At 32.2% G+C, this 10,772-nt stretch overlaps 1 long non-coding RNA gene across 1 annotated transcript; it reads left to right on the plus strand.

The window, feature by feature from the left end:
• Nucleotides 1-341: 341 nt before the first annotated feature.
• LOC113219254 lies at nt 342-2,723 on the plus strand. The gene is made up of 3 exons (XR_003306126.1): nt 342-757; nt 937-1,194; nt 1,294-2,723. It is a non-coding gene; the product is annotated as an uncharacterized LOC113219254 (long non-coding RNA).
• The last annotated feature ends 8,049 nt before the right edge of the window (nt 2,724-10,772 follow it).

Genomic DNA, 10,772 nt, shown 5'->3' on the forward strand with positions numbered 1-10,772 from the left:
ATATTTTTAATGGCTGAGAAACGAAGGAATGAAGGATTTGAGAGCATTGACGTGAGATTTGTTTCCTTAAATCCTCAAATTATAGATTAATTGCAACACCAATTTCGAATTTCTTGTTTATTTCAAAATAAAATTTCTTAGTGATACTTTTAATGGCTGAGAAACGAAGAAATGAAGGATTTGAGAGCATTGACGTAAGATTTGTTTCCTTAAATCCTCAAATTATAGATTAATCGCAACACCAATTTCGAATTTCTCGTTTATTTCAAAATAAAAAAATCCCTCTTTCAAGAAATGATAAAATGAAAATTCAATAATCCTGCAATTGCCATAAAAGGTAATAAAAATTTAATAAACATCACTTTTCAATTCAAATTCAAATTTCTTACTCACAAGTTCTCCTTTTCACGAGAATAAATTAATCAATTAAACTTAATTGAATTTAAGAAAGGAGAAATCGAAGGAGGTGAAAGAAAAAAAAGTTCGATTCGAAAAACACAGTAACCGGCAATTAAATCCATGGAATTCGGAATCGGGTTCGAGGAAGATAATTATCCGACCGTGTCCCATTGTCCGTGAAATCTCTCCCCTCCTCCCTGATTACCGCAATTGTGTCGTCCCGTAATTTTTCGAGGACAGGTTCAAACATTGGCCTGTGAAACAATGGAAGAAGGCGGAGAAAAATTGCGAGTCCATTCGTCGTGGAAAATCGTGCAGGGATTTCGAGTATCGATCCTTCCTCTCCCCTCTCCAACCGGTAAGTAAACGGGAAAGGGGGGGAGGAAGTTAGTTTTCTGCTGTTCTTGAAAATTATATATCGTCACAATGACCATTTTCATTTCGTTAATTGCCGCGAAACATCTGGAGAAACATCTGGTTTGTATTCCCTCAACTTCTGTCTCCATGTTGTTCATTGTAAATTTTTTTTTTTTTAAGGAAACACTTTTGGTAACCGAGTTTTAGTAACTCGAGAAAGCAAAGTAAGTTTAAAAAGAGAGATTGTATGTACCTGTTTGAGAAGAATTTAATTTTATATTCTCTGGATATAAGTCAAATTTGATATTCGAAACTTATTTGCTCAGAGAAGAATAATTAGAAAAAGAAAAAAATGAATTTTAATAGATTGAAAGAGATTTTAAATTTTTAAATTTCTTAAACTTGCACGATGGATAATTATGGATAATTATTGCAGAGGTAATTTTGAATAATTCGAGAAAAAAATTTGTTCTCTCTATGTTGGAATTACAATTGTACAATTTTCGAAGGCAATTGCTAAATCGATCGATTTTGCAGGATTTGAAACGAGTATAATTGCTTCCATACACAGGAATTTCAACAGGGAACTCCGACAAACTATTTATAATACCGTTTTCCCGAGTCTGGCTGCATGTCAGCAGCTAATTACGTTCAATTACCAGGCGTTGGTTAATTAAAACTTCTAATTAATTAGTCCCTTAAGCATCGTCGCGATCCAGCCGCCACTTCAAAACTTCCACGGATTTTCTTTTCCAATCTATCTGTCCTAAGATTCTTCCCTATGTAATCGACCTGATTCCTTTTTCAGTTTAAAAGCGATACAGTTATTTCGTATTATAAGATTTAACGAACATTTCATTTCTTTTTTTTTTTTTACCTCATTGGATTATTTTCTTATTAAGAATTTGAACGAATAATCTCTCATGCTCGTGAATCTCTTAGATAAAATATCCATGTTCTGAGAGAGGTAATAATACAACATCAAAATTATAAATTTTTTGAAGTAATATATTGAAAAGATTCTTCATCTGCAATTTAAATTAAATTAAATTATAACGAGTTAACAAAGTTAAGATTTATCCTTATCAAAATACACAATCCAACGTTTCACACTTGTCGAAATTCAAATCGCATGCATAATTATCAAATTGGATCAAATTAATACACGAGATGCGAAAGTTAGCTGCCTGTCGTCGAGCAACCCGCCGAACAACAATCTTTCTATCAAAATCCGAACTTTTTCACCGAAGAAATCTTCGAAACTTAGCTAAATTTCTCATTGAAAGAAGTAATCCATATAATAGCAATCATATGTAAATCGAATTTTGAAATTTGATCATCATATCATAAAGGACAAAAATGTAAAAGTTAGCTGCCTGTCGTCGAGCAACCCGTCGAGCAATAATCGTCTCTACACATAAAGTTTCAACTTTGCACGTTCTAAATTTCTAAAATTCGAGCTCTTTCACCGAAGAAATGATCAAATTTGCTTCCATTCTCATCGAATCATAACTCAACTGTCAAATCCAGCTGCCAAATTTCTGATTGGTGAGAGAATAATTCAAATAACCGCGACAGGTGAACAACCTCGACAGAGCTTGGCAGAGCTCACCGGTGTCTTTTCTGCCGCATTCCAAGGTGCATCACCGCTATTTAAATCCCAATCTCTCTCTCTCACACACATACACACATGTCTCCATCTCTCTCGAATCGATAAACACTCGAGAAGTCGAGGCGTTGGACCGAGATTTCGAACTGGTAATTTGGAGAGTTGGGGGAGTGAGTTTGAAATAAAGGATCGTTCGATTAAATATGAAATTATTCGTAAACTGTTCGATCGTTCCCATTAACGAGCATCCACTAACTCCTAATCCTGACCCACGATTTGTATTATAAAATCGATAACTGTATTATAGAAATGTGTCGAATGGCTGGAAGGAACAATTTTGGAGAATTTGGACGTTTGTCCTCGATTGGTTTATTTGAATGTTTGTTGAAATTGATTAAACTAATATTATTATAGTGTGTTCAACTGTTTATAAAATAATAATTGGTTCGTTTCTATTCAAGGCTTCATTCATTTAAACGTTTTATGATAATTTCGCGTTTCTACAAGTTTTGTATTCATATAGTTGATTTAAAGTTCGGTCGTTTGAGTTTCTATAGAATATTCATGGATAATTTCAAAAGTTATCGGGTTGTAGGGAGTTCTTAATACAAATAGAAATGGATCAAACCAATACTGTGAAGTCTCCAATCAACATGGATGCAGAAATTTCGTTATATATACTATATATATTCCTACAGTTAAAATAAGTTATCAAGCATAATAAAACCTAACCTAAAAATTTGTCAAACGATGAAGATTTAAAATTACAATACGAATCAATCTGAAAAAGAGAAAACAAAGTGGAATATTTCGATTCTTGTCGGTATGATTCATCAATCGTCAAACATAACCTATAAATTATAAATACATAACCTATAAATAAAACGAATTGTCAAACATATTAATTAAATCTAACCTACAACTTAAACGTAAACATAACCTATATATTTTTCAAACGACGCAGATTTGAAATTATACATTCCTCGAAGAGGACGGATTCAAAAGAAAGTTCAGAAATCTCAGATTCCACTCTCTCTCGATTCTTCCGAGAGAGGGAGCAAAGAAATGGAAGAAAACTGAAATCCTTACAAAATCGAAATACAATGGTTCAATTCATGTCTGGGGAAAGGCAGAAAACGTAAAAAGCTCTTTCATTTCACGAACAGAATTCCAACCGGGCACGACCCGGAAAGTTTTGAACGAAGCACCGGAAAAGCAACCGAATTACGACCGAACTTAAATCACGGCGCGCCCGTGTGCCTTGCATGCTGGGGACAATGCAACGCCACTGTTGTTGTCGACGTTTGAAAACGACGGTTCCGGTCGTTTAATAACCAAATGTGTCTCTCGAAAACAAGAGGGCCATATCTCCTACACATCTACCGATGAAACAACTAACAATCCAACGTTCCCCCGCCCTCTCTGATAGACGGTTAGAAATTGTTATTTCTCTTTGCTACCCGCTACCACTTAACCTATTGAATATTTTATGAAAAACCTCCCTTTGAACGTTTCTGCACTTTGAATATCTCTTTCGTATCTTTATTTCATGAATTTAGAATGTGTTTCAAACCGTTTTCGATTCCGTCCGTTATGAATATTGCTTTTAGGGATTTTTCTTTTCGTTTCTAACTAGCATCTGGGGGATATTTTTAATACTTTTAATCGAAGAATATTTCGAAGTTGGGAACACTGGAGAGTAACCTCGACATGATTTTTTGGAAAAATGTTGAAGTTTTTTTTTTTCATGTTAAGTTTATTTTTATAAAAAAAAAATTCATCGACAATTTTTCTCAAAGGAATCTTTGTTAATTGCAGAGCAATATTATAAATTCAACTGTAAGTTTATTACCAATCTTCGAGATCCACAATGATTAATTTTACAAGCATACGTTTTGAAACTTTGAAACTCGTTGTCGTTCGAAACTTTGGGCGATAAGTTTTAGCGAGAAAGTTATCACGATCGTTGAAACGAGATAAGAAATGAGCTTTCCCTGATCCCAAAGCAGAATCACTCGAGGAAAGAAGCCTCGTTACAAGGTGTTAAGCGTCTACGAGTGCATTAAATCTCATTAAACAGTGATTCGAATAACTCATAATCACTCCAATCATTTCAATTCGAATATAATTCGAATATAATTCACTATGTACGTATTATTTGACAGATATTCACTTTGCAAAATTTATCTTCTCCTTAAATTTCCAATTTAAAAAAAAGGAAAAAGAATTTTTAAATAAAAAATATCTTTGTACTTTCAATGGAATTAATATTTGATAATTTAATTGCAATTAAATTGCACATTTGATTTCTTTCTTTCGATTGATCATGTGAAGATGAAAAAAACAAGATAAGAAGTAATTTCAAGAAGGATTCCACAGGTGAAGAATTATTTGAAATGGCTATAAAAATAAAGATAAAGTGGGAAAAAGATATGACAATATTCCAGGTGAATAAAATATTCGTGGGAAACAAAGTCGATTTAAATTCGCAGAATAAATTTACATGATATCCGTGGATAAAGGGTCACTTAGTTCTCGAGTTTGGAATTCTAAAGCCTCTCACCGACAAGACGCCATCCTCCTCCTACATCCCTTAATCTTACCAAACACCTTCTATACCAAGAATTTATATACGTACAATATATGTGAAAAAAAAAAATAATAATTTCGATTTCGATATCTTATCCATACCTTTTCCAATTTAAAAAAAAAAAATATACGTATATATCCAAAAATATACTAGTAAAATTTTTTAAAATACATTGAAATTTCATGAATCCATATTTATTTAACCTTTAGGATCTGAAAATCCACACAAGGCAAAGCTACTAAAAATTATTCTCTATAAATTCTCCTAAAAATTTAAAAATATTAAAATCAATATTGAAAACTTTTTCGATATCGAAACAAATTTGTAAAAACAAATTTTCCAAAGAAGCAAGTTATAAAATTCAAAATTAAAATTATGCATGCTTCTATAAAACCAAATAATGTATAATAAATAGATGAATGAATAAAGAAAAATACAAGTTAATAAATAATTGTAAAAAATGTACGTGATTTTACGAATTATCAATTGCTCCGCTTGGAATTAAAATCAATTACGACGCAACCTGTTATGATTAAACCAGACCGTTCTTTCGCAACGAATAAGATAATGTTCAAACTGGAACGAAAAGATAGTTACGAATGGTTTATGGGTCGCGCTTGGCCAGGACAGTGGAAAACGTTCAACGACCCAGATTTTAATTGGCAAAGTTATTCGAGTGCAGCCGCGTATCTTGCAGGACACTGCATGCCAATGACTTTAATATTCCGCGAGGGGGGAACTGGTGTTTGGAAAAATCGACACGTTTCGATGGTGAGAAATCTCGTGGATCTCGCGCAAACAAACCGCTTTCGACGCTTTCGTTTCGCGTATTTCGAAAGGAAATACATGAATGATTTGGATGAATAAATTGAGAAAAGAGATTATTTTATTTGGTAATTTTCCAATTGATCTTTTTGTTTTTGGAAATTTAAATTTGCAGTTTTGTTGGAACATTATATTTTAGGTTTATTTATGAATTGGATGATTTTGCCAAAAATAATCGAGGAATAGAATATATTATTAAACTTTTTATTTTGGAATTATTTTGTTTTAGAAAATAATAATTTTGAGCGTATATATAATTGGATCAAAATTTGTGAATAATTGAATACCTCTGTTATCAACAAATTTGCAATGTCTTTCTAGATTTTTTAATTAAAAATCGCCAATCCCTTTGATCTTTTAATAATCATAATATAGATATTTCACAAGCAAACGTGTGAAGCGCAGCATGCAAATGTGAAAAGCAAGTATATCGCATTGAAATTCGTTTGGTAAGCCATAAAATATCGTTACTCACCGGATGAACCCGCCATCGACGTCTTGAGGATAGCTTCCGGTACCTCTTCAAGGTGGACCATGATGGAATTATCCACTTCGTTGCACGGCTTGTCTGCTCCTCGCTTTTGAGAACGATGAAAGTAATTTTCTTTGTGCTAAGAGTGGGTGCAGGAAAGGTCTGCCTTTGCTCTTTCAGCCTCTAAGATGAAAGAACTCAAATATGTACAGTTAGTTGGTTGCTTGTCAGCTTGTTTATTATCCACCAATTTATGAATTTACTATATTATAAAATATATCATATGTAATTGGAAAAATCTTTTGAAAGCTCGCGAATATACGAAAATTAATTTATAACGTAAGAATTTTTTCTAAAAATATATGGAAACAAGTAATATGAAAATTCATATTTTTATATATTGTTTATTCTAGATACGATATTTAATTATTAATTATTTTATTTTAACGAAATTAGGGGAAAAAGTTATCATGTACTGAATTATGTTTCCCAGACAGATTGCAATTTAAACACTGCACTAAATGAAACTTTTCATATCACCACTAGACGTACTACTAACTTTGTCGTAAAATATTATTTTAGAAAGTTTTAATAAATTATAAGTTTTAACTAATATTACGAAAAATTAAATAATAAATGTCATATCACATAATCGAGGAATTATTTATTAATTTGAAAATATTTTCCTTAATTTCTATATCAATAAAATGAATTGTATCAATGATCTATAATAAAAAACATTTATAACATATACATTAAAACTTTAACTATAAAATTCAAACTGAATTTTAATCATTCTATTCTTACAATTTTAAAAACAAATTTAATAAATTCTTATAACAAAGAATGTAAAAATACACAAAAATTGATTTCAAACAGACATTGAATATTATTATACTATAAAATCTGCAAGATAACACATGTATATATAGTTCCTATCATAAAAAGTAGAAGTTTTCTAACCTAACTGCATCTTCAAAAATTTCAAAACTTTAAACTTACGTAATTTAAAAATTCAGATACACGTTGCAATCCTTATTATCCCCTTATTCTGATAAAAAAAAATATATTTATAATCAATTTATAAGTATCCCTTTACCGTAAAAACTTTTCTCGATATCCTATTTTTTCCCTTCTGGATACGATATCGCGCATGCGCGCCACGATTTCGATAAAGCGACATCTGGAGGACGCCATCTTTCTCCAAAAGAACTGATGTTCCGCGAGATTACGGACATACGGTAAAAAAGAACGAGCAGATCGAGCAATATAATTAACGAACGATGCTATTGGCAGCACGAGCGATCCAGTTTTCAGGAATTAGCGACTGGCTGCCGTGCCAAATTGTTGGAATTAGAAACGGCGGGTGTTTCGCGATTCGTTCGAAAGTTAGACGGAAGTTTCTAAAGGAATTAGTAATATCTCGACAAACTCGAGAGATTAGGTAAATAGGTGAGGATTATTACGGAAAATTTGTGAATAAAATGCGTGAATAAAATGTGAGATTTTTAAAACTAGAAAAACCTAACTGTAATACGTTTTTTAGGTTAGTTCTCGTATCACGCGGATTTCCACATCGTAATGTTTTTCATCGAGAAATATGCATTCCTTTTGCACAATTGTTCAATATAACTATTGTCATCTTTTTTTACAATTTTTTTTTTTTATATATATCGATCAAAAACCAATATCCAAAGTTAGGATATTTTTCGATTTCTCGAAGTTAATTATCTCACATTCTGCAATTCTAACGTTCGTATGGCAAAGGTTAAAACGGTTTCCCCCCCCTCATCCCCTATTCGTTTCGAAACGATATTTCAGCTCTTTTTTTAGGGATTGGTCGAGCGTGGAAATATCGCAACAACAATATTGAGAGATGAATTACTGAATGTTTAGCGAGCAAGCATCGCCGGCAGCGAGGTGAATTGTTTTAATACTAAATCGCCGAGAGTGAGCATCTGTTCGGTTCTCAGGATCAGACAAACGGATTCGCATAATTACCGCGCGAAAACGCTTTTCTCTCCCGCCCTCTCCTCCATGGCTTTAATATCTCTCACCATGGAAATCTGTCCACCGAGAAAACAATTCAATTATGACAAATAATATCTCGTATCCCGTCGATAAATAATTTTTGGTCTCTTTTGTTTTCTTTTTCAAATTCGTTTTTATCCGTATTCATGCGTGTTGCATGCATTTGTTCGACGAATTTATTTAAAAAAAAACGTTTATCAGGGATAATATATTAAAACGATGCATTTCTAGTTTTATAAATGGAAAATATCCCAGTTTAAATTATAATAGTTTTTTTCTCGAATGATTATTCAATTAAAATCTATTGTCAAAGAAAATTACATAAAGATAGCAGAGTGAAATTTCATTCAAAGACCAAGTATTTAAGGATTAAAATATACAAGAAGCAACACGTGATCTTTCTAAATTTCTAGACATCTCAAACTGAATAGAAACATGCAAAAAGCGCAGAGATTAGTTAGATATTAACATCAAAACTACCAAACAAATTAAATAATTATAAGTTATTATATTAAAAATTTTAGAAAAATTGATTTTTATTCAGATAAAAACATAATTACATTTAATTATTCTTATAATACTACTTTAATGCTATTTTTGTGCATTTATTTATTCACATGTACAAATAATTTTAACGTGTTAATAACATTGTGTTAAAACATTAATTAAAATCTCAGATTTTTCATCTATTTTCTGAAGAATAACAACAATAATAAATATATATCGTACAAAAGAGAGAGAGTGAGAGAGAGAAAATAGAGGAAGAAAATTCCGTAGGAAAAATTCACTGAATATTCCTCGGCTACACTTCTCGTCGTCGACTAATTGGACGATTCACCTCGACGATTTTTTGAAGCTCGAGCAATTTTGAAGTTCGTCGAACGAAATTCATGCGCCATTGACAAATGCGAATGAATAAATGGATGATGGATAATTTTTAAAAATAATAATCAGAGAATCATCTCATCCTATTATTTTAACAATATTTAAAATCACTATTTTTACGTATACACAAGATGGACGACGTTAATTTTCAAGCCTCGTAATCCAATTCCAGAATTTACAGATACATATTCCGCGAGATAATATAATTATACGTTGAAAATTTAAATAGAAAATCAAATTTTTACAAATTATTCCTCCACATATAATATGTGAAATTAAAATCAAATTTCGCTCAACGAATAGAAATGAAATTGAATTAAAAATCGATATTTAAATTATCCTCCTCTCTTTATATCATGCAGTTAATAATTTAAAAAAATTCTCGACACCCACAATATTTATTCGAACCTCGTATACCAAATATCCAACTCCAACCAAAGGAATATCATTTTCCTTTCCATATAAAGAAATTCGAAAAAGAAAGATTCGACTGTTTATACGCGATTTTTATATCCCCTCCCCCGAAACCGCGTCCAATCTGTCTCGTTATTCGCGCATGATTTTCATCGCCGATATTGTTTCCGGAACAATGAAAATATTTGCTTTCATCCCGCCGATCGAGCGCACGGATTAAAACGGCCGATTATATAACTCGCATCGCGCGCGTGGAGCAACGGTGATAGAAATTTATCCACGTAAAATCGCTGTGATCTTGGGGGGCTTTCACGGATATATGAAGATATCCCGCCGGAGGAATGCTCGCTGTGTCAATGGCGGAGTAAGGGAGAAGGGGAGGTGAAAGGGATGACGGGGGCTTCGAAAGCAACGACGCAAAATATGATACGAGTATGCGTGCGAAATTTGGCGTAGATTTTTTTCCTCTCTTTTTTCATTTTCTGATTCGAGATTAATAGATCTCCAATTTTGAATGAGACGTTTTTCGAAAAATTAAATTTGATTCGAAGATTAACGTTAACTTTTATCGGATATAGAATGTTAGAGATATGTAATTTTCAAAGTGAGTTTGAGAATCTCATAGTTTTCAATTTATATGATTAATAGATCTCCAATTTTGAATGAAACTTTTTTCGAAAAATTAAATTTGATTCGAAGATTAACGTTAACTTTTATCGGATATAGAATGTTAGAGATATATAATTTTCAAAGTGAGTTTGAGAATCTCATAGTTTTCAATTTATATGAGGTGTGTACAGAAAAGGAAAGATAATACAAATGATGAATAAAAAAATATTCTAGCAATTCTTCGTTGAAATACAATGCGTTAACGTCGAGAAATAGAATCGAATTCGAGATTAAACTGACAAAGAAATTTCTACAGGCGTGGATAAATCCTATCCCATTGTAGATATTATACCGCGTTATCATAATCCGACCACCCCATCGAAACGTTCATCCTTTATGAAAATAACGCGTGATACACACGAAATCGATCGTTTGTAATCCGAGGTATCGGACGTGTAACGTAAACACGGAATTACGATTGTATCAGTAACTGTAATTAATAATGAGGGGTCCGTGTCAATAAATAATCGAACATTTGATAACGATGATAATCTCCGTGGCGGGAATGTAATTTCGTAATT

This window comes from Apis mellifera, linkage group LG15 (assembly GCF_003254395.2).
Source record: "Apis mellifera strain DH4 linkage group LG15, Amel_HAv3.1, whole genome shotgun sequence".
Classification (NCBI taxonomy): domain Eukaryota; kingdom Metazoa; phylum Arthropoda; class Insecta; order Hymenoptera; family Apidae; genus Apis; species Apis mellifera.